Source organism: Aphidius gifuensis, linkage group LG2 (assembly GCF_014905175.1).
Source record: "Aphidius gifuensis isolate YNYX2018 linkage group LG2, ASM1490517v1, whole genome shotgun sequence".
In the NCBI taxonomy this organism is placed as follows: Eukaryota; Metazoa; Arthropoda; class Insecta; order Hymenoptera; family Braconidae; genus Aphidius; species Aphidius gifuensis.
This window is the reverse complement of record NC_057789.1, coordinates 754,122-781,825: the sequence shown is the minus strand read 5'-3', so window position 1 is coordinate 781,825 and position 27,704 is coordinate 754,122. Positions and strand designations below refer to the sequence as shown.

Genomic DNA, 27,704 nt, shown 5'->3' with positions numbered 1-27,704 from the left:
TTAACATCAAAAATACCAAAAATAATTATTTCAATTCATTATTAAATACTTGATTGTTATCACAAATTAAATATTGTTATTTTAGTGGATTTACCTGTCATTTTTTCAACGAAAATTATTTATATTTTGCTTTAAATTGTGATGATAACAACTCATTATTATTTGTGTCGTAAACATTCAATATAATTTATTAAAAGTAAATTTATAAAATATTAAACAAGTGCTATAATTATTAATTAAAAAAAAAATATATAAACAGTGAATTAAATCAAGCTATTAAAAAGGTAAGAAATAATTAAAAACTATTATTCTCGACACAAGTTAACCTTGACCAGACAAAAATTTTGTAAATATAAACAATGATAAATTTTCTTTCAGAGCTGAAAAAAAATAAATGTGAAAATTAAAATATTATTTAAACAATGGAACAACGTGATCGAGCCCGAGAAATAATTGAATTTCATTTTTTATCATTAAAAGATGCCATGGGATTTTTGGAAACAGCTATAAAAATGAAAAATGATTTTGAAATTGATAAAAAATGCAAATTCAAAGGTCTAATTAATTATCTAACTGACGAATGTTTAGCTGAAATATTTTCATATCTTCCACCTCACGAAATTCTTCAAATGAAAAATGGTAAATAATATTTGTAAATTACTTGTCTATAAATACTTTAATTATTATTGTTATTTTAGTTTGTAAAATATGGAAAGAAGCAAGTGATTTAGCTTGGCCAAATGTCACGAGATACATTGTCAAATATCCACGTAATAATTTTGCTGATAAACCATTATCAGTAGACACACTAAAACAAGTATTAAAAAATTGTGGAATATATTTAAAAAGACTGGAATTAGTATCAGTTTGTGACTCACGAATAATGCCAACAATTGAAAAATACTGTGTCAATCTTGAACGTCTTGTTCTTCTATTTAAAAAATTTGATTCAGCTGATTTTGGTGGATGCTTTGACCTCATGGTAAATTTGAAATATATTAAAATCAATGGAGACATGAGATATCCACATGATTTAATTTTAGGCAGTTTACCAGTTGGTCTAAAAGAAATGCATCTATTTTCATCTGGCCGACCAAATTTAGTGATTTTAAATTGTCCAGAAGTAAGTATTTCTATCAAATTAAATATTTCCATCATTTTTCTAATTGATTAAAATTTATTACAGACAATACAAAAATTAATCAGACTCGAAAAATTTACTTGTCGACGTATGATAATTAAGAGTCAAACTTTGAGTCAATTTATGATGAGGGAATCATTGACCCACTTGACAATGATCATGTGTGATTTTGGCAAGGAGCAAGTACTGTCTTACAGCCTGCCAAATCTTGAACATTTGGAAATTGATAGATGCTACAATGTTCATCAAACATTTCTCGCAAATGTCATTTACACTAGTCCCAATTTAATTTACCTAAAAATTCATAAATGCAATGCATTTGATGCAGAAAATCTTGAGCTTATTTGTAATTTAGAAAAACTTGAATATTTAAATTTTTTTGGTGCTGGAATTGTTGATGATCATGTTGTCGCTAAAATAACACAAAATTGTCGAAATTTAAAAACTCTGTATTTTCCAGAACGTAAGATGATAACTGAAGCTGGTTATTCACATTTGGGAGAGCTTGATAAACTTGAAAATCTTTATGTTCATGGTGATGATAATGAAAGCTTTAATAATCATGCAATGGAGTGTATAGTTAAAAATTTTTGTAATTTAAAAAAGCTAGAAATTAATTGGTCACAGTATGTTTTGAAATATGGTCTTCAGGATATTGGACAATTGATGCATTTGTGTGAGCTAGAATTGAATCATGTGTTGAATTTAAATGACAGTATTTTGGAGTATATTTTATTGAGCTGTGATAAGCTGAAATTTTTGAATATATCTGGCTGTAAATTGGTAACAGATGAAGGCTTGAAACAGCTATTTCTTTTGCCTCATTTGACGAAATTAAATGTCAGCGAAATTTCGAATTTAACTGATGATTGTTTTGAGAATATTACAGAATTAAAATATTTAAAATGCTTTGGATGTTGTGGTATTACTGACGTGGGCATTCAGAAACTTTTAAAAAATTGTCCAGATCTTGAATTTTTGGATGTTGATGCGACTGGTGTTACATCAAAAATTTGTATTTTTGCTGCGCAGTTGACGAGGCTCCGACAAAATAATATCACATTGGTCATTGTTACAAGTTCATTGATTATTGAAAATTTTAAAGAATCGGAATTTTATAAAACTGATAATAATGAGGAGGAATTTAAATCACCATTTTTAAATCTTCGTTCGTTGCATAGTATTGTAAAATAAAATATAAATTTTGTAAAACGTTTCGAAAATTTAATTTCTATACTTAAATTCTCGAAAATTTCTCCGGCGTTTTTTCGTCGCCTGTAAAATTTCGATCAGTCTATTTTAATTTTTTTTTTTTTTCATTAAACAATTAAAGAGAGATAAAATTTAATAGAATAAGTGTAAAAAAATCTAAGTTAGAAATTTTCAATTAATATTTTAAAAATCAGAATAAAAAAATTTATAATAATTTTAGGATTAAAAAAAGGTCTCGTGGATTAAAAATACAAATCACGTTGAATTTATATTGTTGAAAAAATAAAAATTAATTTAAATAATTTACTGTTTTTTTTTTTAATAAAAATTAAATTAAAAAATTTAATTTTATGCAGTTTACCAGTTGGGCTGAAAGAAATGCATCTATTTTCATCTAGCCGACTAAATTTAGTGATTTTAAATTGTCCAGAAGTAAGTATTTCTATCAAATTAAATATTTCCATCATTTTCTAACTGACAAAAATTTATTACAGACAATAGAAAAATTAAAAAGACTTGAGAAATTTATTTGTCGACTTATGATAATTAGAAGTCGTACCTTGAGTCAATTTATGATCAGGGAATCATTGACCCACCTTTTTTTTTTTTGATAAAAATTAAATAAATATCCCCCAAATTTCTGTATGAAATCACGTCCATAAATTTATCCTACCAATAGAAATAAAAATTCAAAAATAATTATCAATTAAATAACCAAAAAAAAAAAAAAGATAAAATATGCAAAGAAGGAAAAAAAAAAAATGTCAACTAAGAGGTATTTGATCCCCATAGAAGCTAGCTTTATATAAGTTGATTTTCAAGTGGCAATAATCGAATCTTAAAAGCTAAAGTAATCTTCATCCTGAGATCTTGTTTCCTGGCTCTCGTCTCTCTTCCATCATGGAAAATGAAATTTAATTTATGGCCTGAATATAATCAAATTAAAATACTACAATAAAATCACGAATAAGAAAGACAGAATTAATACGGAAAAAAAAGCCATCAAAAAGATAAGAAGAAATAAAAAAATTAGCAGACATGATTTGTGTATGTCAAGAAAAATAGAGGGGTGTTGTAATAATACTGAATTTATTATTTCAGTGCAAATGACGTGATTGAGGGTTGTTTGTACATGGGGAAAAGGTGATGCCCGATGGGCAATGAGCCAATTTCTTTTGTCTTTTATATTTAAAAACCCACATATAAATAAATTGTTGTATTTTTTTTTTTTTTTTGGCAAATGTAATTTAGATTATCAGTGGAAACAGTGTTGGACAAAACGACTCGTAAAATAACTACATCAATTTTCCTTTACCATTAATCAAACCAAAAAAAGAAAAAAAAAAATATATTATTTTTTCTTTGAAATAATAAGAATTTGCTAAAATAAAAAAAATAAAATTTATAATTTAAAGACTGAAAATACTATATGTACAATAATATTTAAATGAAAAAATTATTCGCTTGATTTTCAATTAGAAAAATAATTGAAGGGTTTAAAGTTAAAAAAAAAATTCAAAAAAAAAAAAATCAGGACCACCATGAGTTAACTGGATCGATCAACACATTGTATATTATTTTTAAATTAATTTTTTTCGGATTTTTATTTCTTTGTTACCACCAGGTAGTGCAGCAAAAGAGAATGAAAAAAAAAAAAAATTAAATATAATCACGTCAATATGTAACATCACGTAAAAATATTTAAAAAAAAAAAATTGACAAAAGAAAATACGTGCGTGCGTGAGAATATAAAAATTTGTTTAGAAAATAAAAAAATAAATATTGCAAAGATTTTGTTGAGAAATACAAGTTATTTATTTAAATAATAAATTTATGATTATTTTATGTAGAGCATTATTGTCGTTACCCATCGATAAGATAAGAAAAAAAAAACAAGAGAGAAATTTTGTTTGCATCATCCACATGTACCTGGTTTATAAATATATTTTAATGTAGTTTTGGTATAGTAGTACCTTCAAGATACGTCTTGTGGATCTATGATACACACCGATGCTTATTCAATGCCTTCAAATGAATAATGGTCTGCTAGTAAAATATATGCCCGGACATAAATATTGTATTTGGAGCGCTATATATTACAAACGCTATATCGAATCCATTATATAAACATTTTGCTGTTTTCTTGTACTCTTTTTAATATTTCATCTTTTTTATTTTATTTTTAAATTTTTAATACTGTATTTTATTCAACAATTTCTATTTCATTTTTACTTTTTAAATTTATTTTTTATAATTAAAATTATTTTTTTGCATCAAAATAATTAATAATAATAATATTATAAACTAACTTTAAATATAATAATTTATAAACTTTTTAATTTAAAAAAAAAAAACAATTTAATTATTATTTTTTTTAAATATTTTAAATTTTCTTTTGAATTTTCTTTTTTCCATGAAATTTAATAACTTTTTTTTTCAAATTAAATTATAATTGAATAATTCAAAGTTTGATAATGTTATTCTTCTATAAATTTACTTTTAAAATCTTTGAAAATTTTATTTATTTAAAAAAAAAAAAAAAGAGTTGGTAAAATGTAAGAATATATTATTTGGAAATTTTTCAAACTTACCAAGGATAAAAGATATAAAAATGCATATTAGGAAGTTGTGCAAAAGTACACACATACATTTAATATGGATACACATTTATGCACACACAGTATATGTATACACAAAATGAACGATTCACAAATGCTGCACTCAACCTACCAAAACTTGCACGTTGGAATTTATTAAACTTTAGTAAAGTCGCTTAACAAAGTTTCTTCAGGTGGAGGAGAGAATGAGACAAGTTTTTGGCTTGCCCATGAGAGAGAGAGCCAACCAATGAGAGAGAGAAAAAAAAAAAATATCAAGCAAAGGGGTAAGTAAGGGTACAGAGAAACAAGGGGGTTGAGAATATATTTGAAAAAAAGAGCAAGTTACTTTTGTAGAGAAATAAAAGTTAATGGAGTTCTCAATCTCATCCCATTTCTTGCTTTTCGTTATTTTTTTTATTTTCTTTCTTTCACTTTTTATTAATCCGTGTCTTAATCTTTTATTTTTTTTACTTTATTCTTTCTTAATCCATCTATATATTTTAATTTTTATCCCCCGGTCTCTCTTGCTCTCCCTCAGCCTCTCTCTCTCTTGCTGGTATTATGACTATCTTCAACATAACTTTTAACCAAACTTATTATATCTTAATTTACTATTTTGGTATCTTAAATTTTATCCGGAGGCTGTTCTATATTATATTATTCAAATTAAAAAAAATTAAAATATCACAAATTTATTTTTTTATAATATTACGAGCTTATTTTTATAGTCAATATTAAATTTGAAAATGATAAAATTGAAGCATTATCAGATGAAAAAATAAATCTATAAAAATATTTTAACGAGATATATAATTTTCTGTGTTATTTGGCAGAAAGGGAATCAACATAAAGCATCTTATTGTAAAAAAAAAAAACAAATTTCAACACTTGTAATTGGTTGTTAAAATTGCACTCGAGAAAAACTAGTTGCTTCTGAGAAAATGAGAAAAAAAAAAAATTATTCGAGCACACTTCGAAGAAGAAAATCATCATACGCAATATTAGAGAATATTTTTTTTTTTTTTCATTTTAATAACACTTAAAATTCAAGCCTGTTAATAAAGTATATAATATTTGTAATTTAAAATTATTTCTTTAGAATATATTATTACACTTATAAAGTTGTATTTTATTGAAAAAAAAAAAAAAAAAATGTAAATGAGGCAAGACGCCTTAACTCAAGCATGTCAATATCCATTAGGGGTGAAAATTTGCATTTTTTTTTCTTCGTAAATTTTTTGATAAATGAAAAAAAATAATTTCGTTTACTTCTCATTAACGAAATTATAATTTTCAGTGTCTAAAATATTGGCAAATAATAAAAATGGGTTTTTCTTTTTTTTTTTTTCGAAAATTTTCAGCACCGAATAAAAATTAGGGGTGGTGGGCTGAAAAGGAAAAAAAATTTTATATTATTATGCGTTCGAGCATGATGAATTAACGAGGGTGTACTCTCAATGGTCGGGGATGTAGCTCAGATGGTAGAGCGCTCGCTTAGCATGTGAGAGGTACCGGGATCAATGCCCGGCATCTCCAACTTATTTTTTTTTTTTTTTTTTTTTATTTTTTTCAAAAATAGAGTTGCTTGTTTTTTGGGATTTTCTATATTGAGTGGATCTTTTTCCAGTATCTTTGGAAAAGGGTTCACTGGATTCTCTGGTGCCACTCACCACAAATAGGTTTCTTTCTCGTTCAGAGGCTTGGGTTTTCCAAAAAAAAATCTGATATATATTTACCATCAATGTTATTTTAAAGCGACAGTATTATTTTTTAAATTTACATGACTAGATTAATTGCTCTGTTGTTGATTTAATTTATAATTTTAAAAATGCATAAATATCATAATAAAATATAAAATCATCACGACGAGAAATGAGGCCGTAATACTTATTGAATTATCATTTTATAAATTGAAAATATAATAAAAATAAAATGTGACAATTATTGCAACAATGAAAAAAAAAAAAAATATAATAATAAAAAATTATTTTTATTTTGTATTATTATTTTTATTATTATTGTAAAATGATTTCACAAGGTGGTCTTGAAGACCTTGAAGAGCTCGCACCCTGATATTACAGCAAAATACAATTTCTTGTACATAGCTATATATTTTATTTTGTATGAGGTACCATTCTCCATTGAACGTCCTCGATTTTAATAAAAAAACCATACTTTTACGTTGCTCCAGAAAATAATAATAAAAAAAAATAATATTGTGTAACAATATATTTATTTTTTAAATAAATAAAATACAGACATTAATGTATTTTTTATTTTTTAATTTTAATAATAAAAATTGATAATTACAGGATAATTTATTACCACGTGTCTCATTAATATAATAAATTGATTTTAAAATTTTTAATGAAGTCAATATTTATAAATTTATTTAAATTATAAATAACTTTAAATTAATTTTTTTTTTTAGAAGAATTAAATTGTTAATTAAAAGAAAAAAATATTTTAAATGAATTAAATTATATAAAAAAAATAGCAGAATATTTTTATGATATAAATTATAAATTTATTTATGTATTCTAAAATCAATGAGTTCATGTTTTAATGATGATGAATTTAATTTTTTTTTTTATAATCATCTTGATAGTGAAAAATAAATTTAAAGAAAATTTTTTCAAATAATTTTTCTATTGATTTTTAATGTGACACGATTCATTTATTTTTTTTTTTCTGTGCACAGTATTTTCTATTTTTTCTATTCACTTGTCAATTTTTCAAATTCATTTTCGTTCTAAAATTTCTAATATTTTTATTAGAAATTATCAATATCTTTTTTTGAATATTATTTTTAATAATCTTTTAACTATTTTTTTTATTACACAACTTGTGCAATAATTGTTTAATTAGAATAATAAATATTGTTAATACAAGACACCAAAATTTATACATAGAACAAAAAAAAAAAAAAATTACTACAAAGATCGTAAATCAACTTGGCACACGCGATTTATCTTAATTCTATCTGTGACTTTGTGTAACTATAGCTTCACTTATCTACCTGTTTGTTTTATTTTGTTTTTGTATAAAATTTGTTCGTGTAATGTTGGCCTACTCGTGTTTATTCTGTCAAGTTTAACTCGAAAAATGCGTGTAACAACATTGTAAAATATCACTAGATAAAACGTGTGTCAATCTTGAATAAATCAAAAAAAAATAAAAAAATACATTACATTGAACGTTCAATTGGTGAATCATGAGATTGTTGCTCTTTTAACTTTCCCAGATTGTTTCCCAGTCAGGTGTCAACTTAAACAAATTTATTTTTTAAAACAAAAAATTATGTAATTTATACTTTGTCTATTTTTTTTTTATTTCAAGGACACATTGAAACACCGCATTGATTTAAATCGTATTAAAATCAACTGATATTTAAAAATAATTGATTAACAATAAATTACCATGTAATTACAATTTAATTCTCAAATTATATATTTTTTTTCTACCATTAACTATTCAACTATCAATTTAATAAATTTTTAATTCTACAATATAATTGTAATATATCATTTCAACTATTTTTAATCAGCGCAATTGCACAATAATATTTTTCTAATTTTTATTATCCAAGCCATATATCATTTTTGAATTTTAAAACACAAAATAATCATTGCAAAATACACATCAGTCGAATGTATTTAATAATCATTACGAAATTATCTTCCTGGTTTGCCTCGTAAATAAACAGCCAATTAATATTTACTTAATAAATTTAAAAAATAAAAAAAACCTAACATCTTGGTAAATTTTCTAAAACAGGTCAATGGCGTTTAGATCTATCTCAATTATAATAGATCCATTAAATAATAATAATATCGATTTGTTATTTTTTAGATGAAAAAATTAATTTAAAAAAAAAACTTGCCAATGTCATAATCAATAATTTTATTATTGTAAATAAATAATAACTTATGAAGAATGAAAAAAAAAATAGTGGAAATATAATAAATTTATATTTCATTCTCATTAAATTATATAATACAGTTGAACATAAAATTCAGACAAGTCATAAATCAGTATTTTAATGATAACGCAAAGTTTATGTTTCTTATACGTGTTGGGTTATGATGCAAGTTCAGAATAAAGTGGCTGACACACAAAGTGCTCACTTATATATTATATTGTTTGGTAGCATTGGCATCAGACTGTCCAGCCACCCTGCAGCAACAATATTTATTCAAAATATAAAAATTATTTAAACAACAAAAGATATTTTAATGTGATAATAATATTTTACAATAAAGTCATTTTTTTTTTATTTCATCCCTCATTTATTTTAACTTTTCATTTACATTTATTTAAACTTTTACTACAATACCTTCTTTTTTTTCTTTTTTTTTTTTTTCATTTTGCAATCTTTTAATTTAATTAATTATAGCAACTTATCAACTTGACTATTCTTTGTTCAAACAACAATTCACAAGCTACGTGAATTTATTTATTTAAATTATTTAAGTTTATCCAGTTTTTATTTTTATTTTTTTTTTTACTTGAAAATATTATTTATAAACAAGTTAAATATTTGAAAATGAAAATTTAATATTAAAATGTTTTAAAAATATATATTTGTTTATTTTTTTTTTTTTAGTTTTTATTTATTTATAATTTTATTTTATTTAAGTAAATGAAAAAAATAAATTTATATATAAATTATATTTGCTTTTTTAAATGAAATTTATACTTATATTTTTAAAAGTTTTTAATGGAAAAATAAAATTATTATCTTGTATTCAATATAAAGTTATATTCAATTTTAATTATTAAATTTTTTTTTTTTTTTTAAATTGAAAAGGTAATTTTAAAAATTTTCTAATAAATAATAAATATATATATTTTATTTTCATTCAAACTAAAACATTTTTAAAAAATATTTCAAAATGGATTTATCGATTTTATTTACTATTTATTTAATTGTATCAATTTTCCCCATTAATTTTTTCCATTTAATAATAGATACAAAAATTAACAAGCTTTTATTTAACTCATTCAAAAAAAAAAAATACTCCCAAATGATATTCAATTTTCTCCAGCGAATCCAATGATCTATAAAAGTTAAAAATGATAAATTGATAATAATAATTATAGAAGACATAATGTCATTGTTCTGGATTGTCAAAGACTCAATGATTGATGATCAATATAAAAGTGTCAAATGTTCAATAGCCAGTATCTAACAATGATAAATATATATATATAAAAAAGCTCCAAAAAGCACCATGTGGTACCATGTCTGATGGAAGTAATTGATGTTAATACTCGTGTCTTCCTCTTGCACCACACTTTCATATACATCTCAAACAAATTTGTATGCATATATTTATTATAATACACACACATACCCAGATGGATGCCATCATCACCAAAGACATACATCAACCTATCATTTATCCACCATACTACATTGTACATCAACATCAAGAAGAAGATTTTGATCAAACGTTCCAATCTCAGTATACAAGGGAGCCAGAGGAAAACACTTACCTCAACATTGAATTTGCTTAATTATGTTTCCATGCAGACCTCAAGGTATTTTTCCTCTTTTTTTTATTTTTTAATTATTACAAAAAATAAACTCACCTGAAACAAAAGAAAATAAATTTTTAATTAAAAAAATTATTATACACTGTGTTTAATAATTATTATTAAAAAAAAAAAAAATGAATTAAAAATTGTAAATTTCATTAAATTATAATAACAAGTTTAATAAAAAAAATACATTTTTTTTATAGTTGATTACACAAATGTTTTTTTAAACACGAATAGAAAATAAATTTTAAAAAAAGTTTATTAAAATTTAAATGAAGTAAATAATAGTACTTTTATTTTCAAATTTGTAGGGAATTTTAAAGAAAAAAAAAAAAAAGTTTCATTGTGCTCGTTAAGAGTTTAAAAGCAATAGTATAAATTTTTTTTTTTTTAATTCTAGGGAGTTAATTCGATTCCCTCATTAACACCTAATCGGAAAATCTCAGTTGTTGTATTTATTTGTAAAACAGTGTGGGGGAAGGAGAGTAAAAGAGAAATAAAATTTGAAAGAGAAAAAAAATTATAGACTCTTTGAGAGGCACGTACGATCGTTGGGATCGATAGCCCTTCATGAAAATTTATACAGGCCAATTGTATGCATAAAATTTTCTTCTTTTTATATTTGCTTTTTTGTTGGATTTATTTTTTTTTTTTACAAAGTAACAATTAGTACTGAATTCTTGTTTCGAGACGACTAATCGATCTACTTGCGGAAATGAATAATTTTTGTTTTTATTTTTTTTTATTTATAACTTTAGTTAATTAATTGAGTAAATTTATTATCGAAAAATTTACGCATTGATCAATTGATGATCAAAAATAATTAAAACTAGATACTCGAAATTTTAATTAATAAAAATTCTTTACAATTAAAATTTTAATTTAAAAATAAATTTTTTAGTTTTTTTTTTCTTCGAAGTAATTGTCTATAATTTAAACTTTTTTTTTTATTAATTAAATATTTTTATTTTCATATTGAAATGTAATAAAGGAAAATCAATATAACATGGTTTTTTTTTTTTTTATTTTAATTAAAAACTTTTCAAATGACGTAGAATAATTTTATGATAAAATTATCAAGATAAATTTAATTATAATTTAAATTTTTTTCTTTCAAGGATAATAATTGTCTATTCATTTTTCTGCTTGATTTATTCAGAAAAAAAAAAAAATTTTAAACAAATGTTTAATTACTTTATTGTATAAAAATTTTAATTAAAAAAAAAAAATCTTTTATCAATTTAAATAGAAAAAATTGAAGTAAAAAAAGAAATTTTCTTTTATTATTTAAATAACAAAATAAATATTTGAAAATTATTATTTTCATTGATAAAAAATCTTTAAAATTTTGTTGAAAAATTTTTTCATTATTACAAAATAATTATAAATTTTCAAAAAATCATTCCTCAATTAACTTTTAATTGAAAAAAAATTAAATTTCATGTTTTTATTATTTTTTATAATAATTATATGAAAAAAAGGCAATTGTCTTTTTTATTTTAATTTTAGGGTCCAACAGGAATGTTGATCTTGGTGGTAGTTGAATAATGGAACGGGTCTCATGCGAAATTCATGTCCAATTTAGATGCTCGGTTAATTTACGATTGGGTTGGAGAAACAAGTCAAGACTTTTCATTCATTGTATACATGTAGATGATAAATATATATACACACATTACACAATTTACACACAAACACTGGACAACTAATTCTCTCCTGTTTTATCATCATCATCCAGTGTAATGATATATACATGTTGGCTGTCTTGTGTCTCTCGATGTTTTAGAGATCACAGTTGACAAAACACACATACCAATTTTGACGAAATCGTTATATATTTGTGTGACAAAAATCACACCGATCGAAATTAGTCAATAACAATTTTGACTGCATAAATTGCACAAAAAAAATATTTAAAAAAAATCAATACTTGAAAATATGAATTTAATCGAAAAAAAATTTATTTTTCATGAATAAAGTATTTTTTTTTTTAAAATGAAAATAATAATTTTATTGAGGGGTGATTTTATTGAAGGGTGGTTTTTTAATTTTTATTTACATGAAAAATATTAAATATTGAATTATTTTTTTTTTTTATAATGGAAATGGTATTGCACTTATCGAAAAAGTGAATCAATTTTTATGAATTTTTTTTTTTTACTTTTTTGTATATAGGTAAAATAAAAATATTTGAGTCAAAAATGAGTTACAGAAACAATGGTAGACTTGAGGGGAACTAATGTGGCGTATTTTATGGTTTGAATTTTTTTTTTTTTTTTTTTGCTACAATCCCTTGAGAGATCTTGAGAGAAAAATAACTAAAAAAAAAAATGTTTTGATTATTTTTACATAGTATTTTTTGGTGGTTTTATTTATTTGTTTTTTTTTTTTTTTGCGGATCGAAAAAAGAAAGCGGTTTTTTTTTTATATTTATTCTGATCCATTTAACTAGAAAATTTCTGAATTCTGGCAATTTTTAGACAAATCTTATTTCGTCGAATCAATTTTTTTTTCGGTCCAATTTTTTTTGTAAAAATGTCCCTAATGTTGCTATAAATTCAAGGCAAATAACCAAAATTCTGAATCTAATTAAAAAACATTTTAAAATATATTTTAAATTAAACTGAAAAACAAAATGGTAAAATTATTTTACAAATAAATTTTATAGTTACATTTAAAAGACATTATTTTTCAAACAAAACTGATTATAAAAATATTTTTTTTTTTTGTTATAAATAAATGCAATTTATTCTCATTAATGTCATCGATTAAATGTCATTTAAAGCATCAAAATAATTCATCAACAACTCGAAATTACTCTTGATTTTTTTAAATGAAATTTTCATTTTTATTTCACAATTATTTACGTGATTACCACAAAGATTATACATAAAATAAAAAAATCACAAATTCACAAACAACAGTGGATTATTTATATATATTTTTTAAATATTAATAAATAAATATTATAATAATAATAAAATTCAACTTTTATCCAAAGTCATTTAAAACTTTTAACTGGTTTTTGTTGTAGTTAATATTGTTGTTGTTGTTTTAAACTATTTTTTTTTTGTTATATATTTTTAATTTTATTATTTTACTCTCTTTCACTTTTACCTTCGTTAAATATATCCCATAGACTTTAACCAAAGTTTATGAGTGGTTTAATTAGAATACAGATTACAAATGTAAATTATAAAATCAGTCAAACACACAACTCCATTAATATTATATAAACAAAAACTAATAATAATCATCAAAATAAAAAAAAAAAAAATACAAAATCAATAGTATTATTTATTTCATAATTATAAAATTTAATTAATTATTATTATTTATGAATTTTAATAATGGATATAAATATATTTAAATATTATATCCATATCAATTTTCAATAATATCAAATTAATTATCTCTTATATTTTTGATTGAGTAATCAATACAATTTATTATCATCATTATTTTTATATTTTTTTTGTTTAATAATCACTGCATTTTTATGCACTAATTTTCATTTAAATTTTCGTCATTAAAATTTAAAAATCTTCGCTGGAATTTCGAAATATTTCTCAAGAAATTAATGAGAAAAAAAACTCGTACAATTTTAGAATGTATTTTTATATTTTTTCTTATTTATTTGCAAGAAAATTTTATCAATTTTATTAAAATATTTCGTCGATAAATTTGCAACAGCAATGAAAGTAAATATTTTTAAATAATATTTTTTTTTTCGTCTTGATAAATATGCATAAATAAAAAGTGCAGTTGGAAATTTTCAAGACAGATAAAATAGAGCATTTGAATGTGAAAAAATATTGAGATAAAAAATGAAATATATATATAGTAAAATGTAGAGTAATAGTTTTCTATATGTTGAATAGATTGAGAGCATGTTTGCAAAATAGAAAGTGGTATTTAAATAATTGCCAGAGGGATATTAATACTTATGTATATATTTATTTTTAATATAAAGAGATGCTGAGGATAAATAATAACCAACTGCAAGTTTCATGATAATAGTTATAAATTTAAAAAAAATATACATATTTAAATTATACAAAATAAATAGATACAATAATTTAAATGGTAACCTTTTTAATGGTTATTTTTTGTATAATTTATGTCATTTATAATTTTGTATTAAGTGTCGACAACAGAGCTTTTCAAAAAAAAAAAAAAAACGTTAATTAAAGAACTTACGAAACGTATTATCGTTTCGTCTAACTGCTTGCCATTGACGCTGACTTGAAAAAAATAACGAAGGAAAATAAATAAATAAAAAAATACTTTCATTTTTACCCTAAAAAAAAATTTAATTAATGTAATTAAGTACTTTTTATTGAGCTCTTTGATTAACACAAAATTTTCATCAAAAATAAACTGAAAATTTATCAATAAATTTGACGTTAATTATAAATTGTTATTGTTATTTTTTTTTAATCAAATGTACTTGTAATTAAAAAAAATAGCTGGAAAATATTTATGTTTTTCGTTTATCATATATTTTATTTAATTAAAAACTTGACGTAAAATAATTTTGTATAAAATTCATACAATAATAATTAATTTGATCCATTAGAATTAAAATAATTTTTTTTTTTTTTTTCAATTTATAATTAATGATATAATTGTCTATTATTAAAATTTATTTTTATGCTTCAGTTATTTAAATAAACGAATGTTTAATTTTTTTATAAAATTTTATTTAAATTTAAAATTAAATTTCATTCTTTTATTATTTTTTTGGAGTAATTATATTTAAAATAAAAAAGCAATTGTCTTTTTTATTTAAAAAAAAAAAAATATACATAAATTTAATTAATTAAAAACCTTGAAAATAATATAAAATTATTTTTTAATAAAATTAACAAAATAATAATTTAATTCATTAGCATTTAAATAAATTTTTTTCTTTTTAAAAAAAATCCAAACAAATTACAAAAAAAAAAAAAAATGTTTTTAATTTGAATTTTATATTTCTAGTATTTATAATAATAATAAAAAAAATATATAATAAATTAATTAAATTTTAGCTAATTAAAAAGCTTTGCAAAATGTCATAAATTAATAATAAAATTAATAAGCTAATATAATAAATTTGGAGGGATGATAATTTAATGAAATTTGTTTTTTGTTTTAATGAATAATTGATGATTAATGTGATTGTTGTTGTCACATACTGGATTAATTACACAGTGTGTTAATAGCATGTGCTTAAACACAGACAGTGAATAGTATGAAAAATAAATAAATAAATTTTACACGCATAATGTACACAAAATCAACACACCACAATCATCACCACTCTCATCTAGTCTCAATCCATTGTAACTCTTGCAAGAGACAACTTGTGGCTGTATAAACAGAAGCCATATATGCATTATCATTCATCCATACACATTACACATATACACAAAACATGTACATTAGCAAAAACAAAACGAACAAAGCTATAACGGTGGTGATAAACAGGTTGAGATTGTTCTGTATAAAATGCCTGTTTCACCATGACCAATCTTTGTATATGTCTACACATTTATATGGATGATACTTGTTGATAATATCTTTAATACATATCATATCTTAAACAATAAAAATAAATTCACGATTGACCCACTGGCATTACACTAAACTATACATTTTGTTCTACATTATCTCGAAAATTCTTTCAACAATTGTCTAACATTATTTATACATTTATTCTATATAAATTTTATACTATCTTGTTGTAATAATTTATAAACAACATGCGGTACTTGACAGTACAAGTGATAGTTAAACACAATCTATAGTTTAACTATTGTTTTTTTATTTTTTTATTTTTTGGCAACACATGATAGAAATTCAATGATATTTTTAATTGGTTTTTTTTTTTGAATAAATTATATAGTAATTATAAATAGCAATGTTAATTTATGATAGAATTGATACAACAAATTTTGGAATAGATAATTAAATTGATAATAAAAAATATGAAATGAATAAAAAATCCGTAAATTAGTTTAAAATTAAAAATGGTTAAATAAAGAAATTAAATATTTTAAAATTTAAAAAGGTCAACAGCATAATGAAAATGATTTTTATTTATAAAAAAATCAACTTATGTAGCTACTTGTTTTGTTAAATAAAAAATAAATTTAGAAATTAAAAAAGTATATAAATTATTAATTAAATTAATAAACGAATTACTTAATTAAAAATTAAATAAAAAATTGAATGAAAATTAATTAATAATTAGAGAAATAAATAAATGGATGAATTTGAAATTAAATAAATAAATAAATTAGTTTTTTAAAAATTAACTAAATAAAAAATTAAATAAAAATAAATAAATAAATAAATAAATAAATAAATGGATGAATTTAAAATTAAATAAATAAATAAATAAACAAATAAATTCATTAATTTAATAAAATTAAAATATTTTTAATTTAAATTCCTGTTTTTTATTTTTACAAATTAATTCATTTCCTTCCTTTTCATGAAAATTTTTTTTTAAAAAAATATTTATCCTCGTAGGTTTATGTATACTCAATTTGCTACAATTTGTCTTTTGCAATCATTTCGAGTGTTTATACTTCAATTAAATATAAAACTGGTTTTTCTGATTGCACAAATGTATATTTATTTTATAATTTCTTTGTTAGGATGATTATAATGCACGTTTATTATTATTATTATTTTTTAAATTATGTTTTTATTAATCTTTTAAATTATTATTATTTATTTATTCATTTTTTATTTATTTGCTTTCTGTATATAGTTGATTGAAAAAATAAACACTGTCGACGGGATGTTGGGGTAATAGACAGTAATGTAAAAATGTGCGAGTCATTTTTGTTGAATGTGCCAACATGGCGTGACCATGAATGAACGAGTGTTATTTTTAAAAATAAATTCCTTTTTTTGTTTATTATTGTTATTCAATGAAAATTAAGAAAATTATGTGTTTGAGTATATATTTTTGATGTATGAAACGTCAACTTGTGTGTATCCTTGAGTCGTCAAGTATTTTAATTTTTTTTTTTCAATTATCATTTATCAAAGGGCATAATTTATGTGTAAATAAAAACCCTACTAATTTTGTGTGTTTTATAAAAAGCTCATAATTACTTGGGAAATGAAAAAAAAAATATAAAATGATATTAAATTATTCCAAGAATTAATTCTTGATGACTTTTAATATCAAAAATTTTTCAAATAAAATTGTAAATTCAAAAAAAAAATATATATGTAATTTATTATGGAGCGTTTGATAATTTTATTAATACAATTAAAATATAAATAAAGCATTGTAGTTATTTTTATTTATTGATTGAAATTATTTATGAATTTTTATCTTGAGAAATGTAAAAGTTAAAAAATTATTTCAATATGGTAACTGCAAGGCCAATCGGTGCAATTTGAAGAATAAACATTGATTATCTCAACAGCACTAGCAATGAATCAATGGATGAGATAAAAACTTTAGTTTTAAACTTTTGAAAAGGTTAAATATTTTTTTTTTTATATCGATAAATATAATAATGATGATCAAATATATTATTGTGCTTGTAATGAATCAAAAGTGAAGGTAAAAATTATTTTTTTTTCCATTTGGAATTTGAAAAATATTATTTGAACAATATTATAATTTTTTCTATTAAAAAAATTAATTTATTTATTGTTGTTTAGCTATTAAACAAACGTAAAAAATTAACAATTACTTGTTTATATTTTTTTTTTCGATTTTAAATTCACCAAGAATATTCAAAGAAATAAAGCAAATAAATTTGTCAATTTTTAAAAATATTTCTAAAAATTATTTCTTAACTATTAATGATTTTTCAATGCCCAATAATTGTTAATTAACATTATAAAACAAATAAAAAGCTTGAAAAATAATTAGACTAATTTTTTGGATAATTAAAAAATATGTTTGAATGATTTTTTTTAAAAAACAAATTGAATAATTTTGATTCGACACGAATCTAAATTAAATAACACCAAAAAAGTTGAATACATAATAGTTGAAACAAGTTTTGTGTTGAAATAAAAATAAGCAACAATAAAAAAATGATAAAAATAAATAAAAATATATTTAGAAGGGATATCTGTTGAAGCAAACAATGAGTACAATGTCCGGCGGTTCGTTAGGCGCTCTCTTCTCGTCCACTTGCGATCGATTCGATACTTAATTGGCTCGTGGACGAACTCATTTCGCTAACGAGGCGATTCTCTCTTCAGTTCAAACATTTTTTTTTATTTTTATCTTCTATTTTCAAATTTATTTCTTTTGGTAATTTACTTGGTTTTTTTTTATTTTAAATAAATTTTACGAAATTCAATTTCACAAGATAAACAACAAAAAATAAATATAAATTTTGTTTGATTTTTTTCTTTTCAAGTTGATTGACTCATTTATTTGCGCTTAATGAGTAAAAAAAAAAATTATATTTGAGGTTTCTATTTATTTGATTGTCATTATACTGATTGATTGAAAAAAAAATTGCAAAAAAAAAAATAGAAAAAATGTTTCGAATTATTTGCTTTATTTTTATTCGATGAAATTTCGATGTTTTTAAATTAATTGGGGAATTTTTTGTATTAAAATTAGGCTCAAAAAAATTATATGATGATAAAAAGTGAGATTTTTGTAATTGAAATGCAATATTATTTAGTAATTGAGAAATTTTTATTAATAAATTTTGCTATAATGAAAAAGGCAGGTTTTTATTTTCAACAAAAACTATTGAATTTTGATTGAATATTTTCTTTGACTTGTTAAAATTTTTAAATATTTCTAAAAAATTTATCAACTATTCAAGACGCCTGCGAATCATCAAAATTAATTAACTGAATCATTTCCAATGGCCAATAATATTTTTTGAATCGACTATACATTTTAAAATTAATTATAAAATTTTTTAGGCGAAAAAAAAATATCACAAATTGAAAATTCCAATTCCGGCGATTGGAATGCAATATAATTTAGTAATCAAGCTTTTCATAGTCTCAAATTTAATGACATTCCATAATACTCAGTCTTTATTCTAAAATAAAGCCCAAAAATCCGACAAAATTTATCGAAATTAATAAACGACGACAAAAGCAACAAAAAATGCAAAAATAAAAAACACCTGCTGTTTGTTTTTAAACGTTAAATTTAACACTTCCTTCAAATACTTTATCACAAGCCCAAAATATAATTTAATAATTTAATAATTTCAATAATTTAAAGTACTTTTAAATACCCAAAATAATTTCAACAAAATCAATTAACTTTTTTTTCAAAATCGTCCGAATCAAACGTCAAATTTCAATATTTCTTTTCAACTTTATAATTTATCCCTTAATTCATTCACTCGCATATTTAATTTTCTTCTTATCGCTCCATTGATAATTAAACTTTTTAATTCATAAATCTATTTATTTTCATTTAATATTTACCAGAAAAAAAAAAGTAATTATTTGAATACACATACAAATATAGTTTTTAATTACTTAGTGGGAATATTCTGGCAGGTGGTATTCCTCAACCAGTAAAATCAAATACTCGCAAAATATTTTAGCCCTTTTTTACATCCTCTCTCTCTCTCTCTTGTTCTCTCTCTCTCTTTTGTCTATATACTTTGAGTGACCAAACACAACACTCAACGCCGCAAGTTCATACGTGAATACCGGTCTTTACAAAACCTGTTACCACATAATTTTCATGTGGGCACGTGTATATATAAAATACCATTAAAAATCATTAATCATTTTTTAGTAAATTATATATACACTCTCTAAAATAATACACATTTTTATTTAAATAACAAACCAAAAAAATTTACCTGCTGGAAAAACGTAAATTTTAAATATTAATTTTTTGTAAAGATATGCTGATTGTTCAATGAAAAAAATTCATTGAAAAAAAATAATATTATTCTTTAAATTTTTCGAGTCGTCATAAGGGTGAAATATATATATTCCATTTTTTTTTTTACCAAGTTAAAATGGCAAGGTGCTTCACGTCAGTTATTACATGAAGAAAAAAAAAAAAATATAATAAGAGGTCTTCTTTTCTCTGCACAAACTTATATATTTTTTATTTTATTTTTATATTATTTATCTAAAACCTCATGTTCATTTTTTTGTATTTAAAAAAAAATATAATGTTTTTTTCTTATTTTGCATCCCTCTACCCCTCGTTTAGTTGTGAATCTTTCTTGCTCCCTTCTGCCACTTTCTGTGCCCTACGACGAGTCTCAGAGACTTGCTTGATTTACGAGCATAATTTATAATATTTTTGCTACTATTGTATGGTAATATGAAAGGCAAAATATTTTTGTTAACAATATATATATTCTATCTGCTATATACCCTGACCGCATAACGCCATTTATTTTTTATTTATTTCAAATATATATATTTTTATTTAATACTTTGTTTTTTCGTTTGTATTTTTGACTATTTTTTACATAATTTAATTGGCCATTATACATAACAACGAAAAAATTTTACGTTTTTTAAATTTACACTTTTTGTAAAGGTTAATTTGTTTTACCAGTCAAAACAAAATTTTTTCATTTTGCCATAAAAATTTTTCATTTTTTTTTTATAAAAAATTTATTTTATATGAATTTTTGTAAAATATTGAATTTTAAAACGGAAAATTTAGGGACAAAATTGAAAAAAAGAAAAAGTTGTGCTAGCTTAATATTTGAATTTTTAAAAAATGTAAAATATTTTAAAAAATTTTCTTTCAAATTTATTTTTTCACACATAAAAAACACATAATTCGCACAAAATTTTAAGCCCAATTGCATCGAGATCCGATGATTATTGAGAAAGTTGTGCTAGCTTAATATTTGAATTTTTTAAAAAAATGTAAAAAATAAAAAAAAAATTTTCTTTCAAATTTATTTCTTCACACATAAAAAACACATAATTCGCACAAAATTTTAAGCCCAATTGCATCGAGATCCGATGATTATTAAAAAAGTTGTGCTAGCTTAATATGTCAATTTAAAAAAAAAAAATATCAAAAAAAATTTTGTTTACTCGCTTTTTTTTGTTGTTTTTTCGTTGCTAACGAAATAAATAAAAAAATAATAGAAAAAGGCAAACAAAGAAATTTGTATGAGAGTAAGTGAGAAAAAAACAATGACCAATCAAATGTTCGGAAGACCGATGATGTTTGTCCTTTTTATATTAGGAACACGGAAAATTTAGTTTGAAAAAAAATTGAAAAAAGGCTTTTAAATATATAACTAACATAATCTATTAATTTTATTTAATGAGTTTTATTATTGTTTAATTATTTAACAAGTTTGGAAGATAAAAATCACTCAATTCTATTTTTTTTTAAATTTTTTATCTCACCCAAATCTTCCGGAGATATTTAAAAATCCGCCAGGACATCTGGCAGTTTTTAAACAATTTTTTAAAAATAATTTTCAGTTTGTTATTATTTTTTTGTTATCTAATAATATTACAGGCACAATTAGAGAACAATCAACAATTAAAAAAAAACACTTGAATTAATTTTTTTTAATTTTTATACATTCCCAAAAGATAAAAAATAAAATATATTTTTTCAATTAAAAAATATCAATTTAAAATTAATATAAATAAATTTTAAATTACAGTTAATTATTGTTAAATCATTGAACAGATTTAACAACCACTTAATTATAATATAAAAAAAAAGAACAAATATTAAACTGAAACTATTTATTTTTTCTCGTCGATAAAGTCAGCCAGTGATCCGACACAAATGTGATATTATAATGGAAAATAATAATAACAATAATAAAATACAAATTAAAATGAAATTGGATGAATTTTGTGATAATGAGAAATAGAGGATGTTCAAAAGAGAAAATAATTTGAGTGAATCAAGATTAATCACCCTCTTTGATTGATTAAAAGATAAGCAAAAAAAAAAAACCAAAAAAAAATTGTATAGCTGTATGAAAAGCAAATTGTAAGGTCCCCTAAGGATATTTTTATATTTTTTTTTTTTTTTTTTGGTCGAGGGAATTATTTAAAGGGGGTTGCACAATAAGGGTTGGAAAAAAAAATACAAACTGTGACCCCGTGCACTGTTTAAATCGAGACTCTAACAGATGCTGTGCAGAATTTTTTTTTTTTCATTTTATTTTCTATATTTTAATTAATTTATTTACTTTCTTTTTTTGTAAATAATAATTTGATGAAATATTGCCTCCTACTTCCTTTCTTCGTTGAAACACGTACTTCCTCTCTGGTCCCCTTCATGACATGTGTGATATTCTTGAGATTTAAACAAGTCAATTCAATTGCCAATTAATATATCCTAACCCAATAAAAACACACACCCTATTTTTTTATTTTTCTTGGATCCTCAACGCACACGCGAGGGAAAAAAGACTAAATAAAAAAATCTTTTTAAAATAATATACAAACATGATTGTTTAAATATTTAACAAGATCATTTTTGTTGTTTAATTTTATTTATTTACTTTTTTAATTTAATTATGTATATATTTGTTTTTATTGTTTGCGACGATTTTTTTTTTTTTTTTTGATAAACCAGTTGAGAACCTGTGACCATTAAAGATTGGCCTGCGACAAAAGTTATTGCCAGGATGGATAAAAAAAAAATAAATAAGTAACAAACGGATAAATTTGAAAAAGAGATAAGTCAAAAAATAATATATTTATGAAAAAAAAAAAAGGTAAAGAAGAAGGGAAAAGATTTAAGCAAAAAACTAAAGTAAAAAAAAAAAAATGAAATATACAGAATAAATATAAATTCATATATCAAGATTGATGTATCAAGATAGCTGGGGAACATTGAAAATATTTTGATTTTTATATATATTTTATTTGTGGTTTTTTCAATCTTTCCAGCATTGCCAAGATCACATGTACTCTTTTACTTCCGGTGAATTTACTTTGCTTACTCTTCTTTCACTTGATCACACACTATTTTTTTTTTTTTTTTCTTCTTCATCGACAAATGCTTGGAGAATTTTTTCAGCAAAACGGTATTTTAAAATTATGAAATATTGAACTGAATAGTATATAGATATTTTTATTGATTAATAGCACAGCATGGAGAATTTTTATATCATGATTAAAGATCAAGAGACCTTTAAACTACATTTACCTAGATCATTTACACTGTATATATTTTGATTAATTATCTTTCAAATATATATTTTTGAATAATACCAATTTAATTTAATTACACACTTTATAAAAAATTAATAATAAAGTATAATTATTTTTCATTTTTTTATTGAGTGACATGCGATGGTTAAGTTGGCCAAAGCCCGGCCGACAGTGTTTCAAGCACTTGGTTCAAGTCCATTCTCAATCATGAGTCGAACAATCTTGTAAATCAGACAGTTAACGTTAAAAATGTCTCTTAGATTATATTGAGGCAGATATAATCTAGCATAGAGCATGTAAACTACGCACTCGGTCTATGCCAGAAAATATCTGCCTCAAACACCCCGAATACATATGAAAAACGTATTCTCAACTTGATCACACACTTTTTTTTTTTTTTTTTCCATTGACACTTAAAATTTATTTAATAAATTAAATATTTTTACAACAGAGTTCATAAAAAATATTTCAAGTATTTTTAAAAAATTTTTTCATTCAATTTTCCATGGTAAATATAAATTTCTAATACATGAAATAATAGTCTATTGATAAATCAATAATTTAACAAGAAAAAAAATATATCCAGTTGAAAGAAAAAAAAAAAAAAGAAGAAATCCTGCAAATAAAAAAAAAAAAAAGATATTTATATTCCTCAAGCTGATAACATAAAATTTATAAAGAAATAAATAAACAATAATAATAAATAAATAAAAATATATATTTATTTAATTTATATATCAATTTTTCATTAAAACAAAAACCTATATATATTATTTATTTATAAAATTATATATATGAAACAAAATTGATATACACTATTGAAATTAATCAATTTTGACAGAGTGATTCTTCATCAAATGAACGATATTGTTATTACAATTTTGGGGTTGTTAGTTCGAAAGGGATGAATAAATTTCTTAATAAAATTAAACATAAAAAGGAACTCTTAGAGCTGAAAGGTTTCAAATGTCTAATATCACACAATATATCTTTAATAAATTTAAAACACAAAACAATGGAAATAAATAATATACATAAAAAATTTTTGACATTATACATGAGCCAGAATAAATACACAATATCCTTATAAAACAAAAAAAAAAAACTTAAAAATTGTCAAACAAAAAAAGTATAAATAATTCAAACAAAAAATAATGAAATGCATACACCTGATTGTAGTTAAAAAAAATATAAAATAACGATTCAAAAGAGAAAGAGAATTAAAAAAAAAAAAAACAATAATAAATTGAAGCAAAAGAATGATTTATTTTATTTTTAAGAATATTTATATAAAATGACTTGACGTTTGCATCAAATCAATGTCCGACATCTGGCTTTGAATTTGAAATGATATTTTTTTACTTTTTTTGCTTCTCTTCTTCTTCCCCTAGCTTTATTTCAAATTAAAAATTATTACAGTAAATCAAGAAAAATAAAAAACTCCATACGTAAAAATAAAATACAACTGTATGAAAATTATTTTTATTATTTTTCACTGGACAAGTTGAAGTAACACACAATGAAAATATATATCTAATTACATCGACTTTCTCCGTCAGCATTATTTATTTACCTCGTTACAAATGGCTAGACAAAAACAGAATAAATTCACCTGATGATAAATAAAATAAACCAATATTTAATTATTTAAATTGAAAATATTTTTCCATTGTTTGCATTATTTTTAATTCAATTATTATACACTCATATATTTTAATTATATTTTTAAAATTTCTTTTTATATTCTATTTTATTATTATTTGTAAAATGAATACGAAATTGAATTGATTGAAAACAGTCAATCATTGTGGCAATTTTGCAATTACTTTTTAACGTGATTATCAGAGCGTGATAATTCCAGTTTTTTTTTTTTAATTTTTATTTAAATTGAAATGAATTTATTCAAACTTCTGTCAATGAAAAAAATTATAATTATTTATTTTTTTAAATTCATTTAAATAATAATAAATGATTTTTTTTTTTTTTGTTAATAAGAAAAATATCCAGCAAAAAACATTTGTATTAATTTTTTATTTTTTTTTGGCTATTGTTCTTTTTTTGGTAGACATGCGCTTGATTATGGGGAGGAGAAAAATTGGCATACCGCAAACACTTTATCACGCACGATTCACGACACGTGTGTACACGATTGGTTACGAATTTTAATTGAATTTTATTATTATTGTTATTTAAAAAATGAATTTTGTAAATTGAATATATTGCTTTTTTTATTTTATCATTCCTCAGCGTGAGAAAATTCTTGAATTCATTATTATCCCCATTGCTGGCATTTGGAAAAAAAATATATATAACATTTTATGTGTTATTGTAGAAAAAAAGTATTGAAATTGTATAGCAATAACCCCTAGTGATGATAAAAAAAAATATATACAAATAAAAAAATAAATGATCAATTTTATGGGAGAGCTATCGAATTTTTTTTGTCAGATATATATTGACTCTTCTTTGAGATAGATATTATTTTTTTTCTTTTTTTTTTATCACTCGTCTATCAAAGGAGAGATGTAGCTATAGAAATGTGTTTGTGTTTGTGTTGTATTTTTTAACACTCAATTTTCTAGAAACACCAACGATTTTCAAATGAAAACTTTGATATTGTCATTCAACTACCCCTTCATCTTCACCACGTGCCACCAAATTTATATTTTTTTTTAACACTTTTTTTAGTGTATATTTCTATAGAAACTTTTTGTTGTAGTAACTGTCTTATTTGATGGCTCAATGATTTAACAAATAAAATAATAAATATTGAAAATAAAAATACCACGAAAGCTATTTTTACATTTGAATTTATATTTCTCTTTGTATTTAATTAGTTAAAATTGTTAGAATTTTATTTTACATGAAGAGACTAATCACACACCCTCGTAATTGAAAGAAAAAAATAAAAATTTAATTATGAAATTTATTTGAATGAGCTTAATCTTTTTTTTCATGCAAAATTTCATAATGAAATGTTTAAATTAATAATTGATATCATTGTTGATTTATTTTTTAATTTTTATTTCCAACAGTTCATTGCATTAATAACGAAAAGGCTTAACTCTAATTTTTTTCAATTTTCATTTTATCAAAAATAAAAAAGCTCAAGCTTTTTTGTATTTTTTTTTTTAAATGTCTCGATATTAAAATTAAAAAAAAAAGGCCCTTTTTTACTGGTTTTTTAATTCTTTATTAATTTTTAATTAGAATTTTGTGAAAAAAAATTATTAAAAAGGGTTAAAATAAAAAAGAATCAAGTGTTTTTTTTTTTTACATGAAATAAAAATTGATTTAGAAAAAGTTTGCTGTGAATATTTGAGTTATCACTTTGATAAATAAAAATATAAATAAAATGTCAAAGCAAGCTATTGTTATATTGTAAAAAGTGTGTACATAAATTATATTGACTTGATGTTGATGAACAATGACATATAATATATTCTGAATTTAAGATGAAAATTAACGTCATGATGTTGGGAGATATATTGATTATCACTTTTGTCACATGCCAAGTTGTTCCCGACACAATAATCCAAACAAAATGACAACAAAGTTAAACAATAGATAAATTAAAATCTCCTATACACACCTGTAATCTTTAATTATAATAATAAATCTAATTAAAAACTTTGTAAATATAATAATCCTAATAAAAAGTAAAATTTTATTTTCAAAATTAAATTAAACTTGGGTATTATTTTACACGGTACATTATTATTCGATTCATTAATTTTATATTTATTTTTTTAACTAAAATTTAAACATATTTATTTGGAAAATTTATTCAAAACTTTTATTATTATTTTTAATTTAATACGTAGTCTATAAAAGTTTGTTAGGCTTATTAAATTTACAACTCAGCACATTATCGTTAATTCATTAATTAACATCGTTAAACTTTTTTTTTTTATCAACAATTAATTTTTAAAATCATTAACTAAATAATCTATTAAAAATTATTTTTTTTATAGGAGATTTAAAGTTTGTAAATCTTGATACTAGTCATGGGGCAAATGATTAATAGGATATTGTAAAACAAAATTGAAAAATTCCAACAAATCAATGGCTGCAAATTAACGTAA

At 22.0% G+C, this 27,704-nt stretch overlaps 1 protein-coding gene and 1 non-coding gene across 3 annotated transcripts in view; one reads left to right on the top strand and one right to left on the bottom strand.

The window, feature by feature from the left end:
• LOC122848147 (TOX high mobility group box family member 3-like) overlaps positions 1-27,704 on the bottom strand; it is a 139,317-nt gene that overhangs the window by 84,447 nt on the left and 27,166 nt on the right. The gene's annotated exons all lie outside the window — the stretch shown is intronic.
• Positions 6,417-6,489, top strand: Trnaa-agc. The gene has a single exon. It is a non-coding gene; the product is annotated as a tRNA-Ala (tRNA).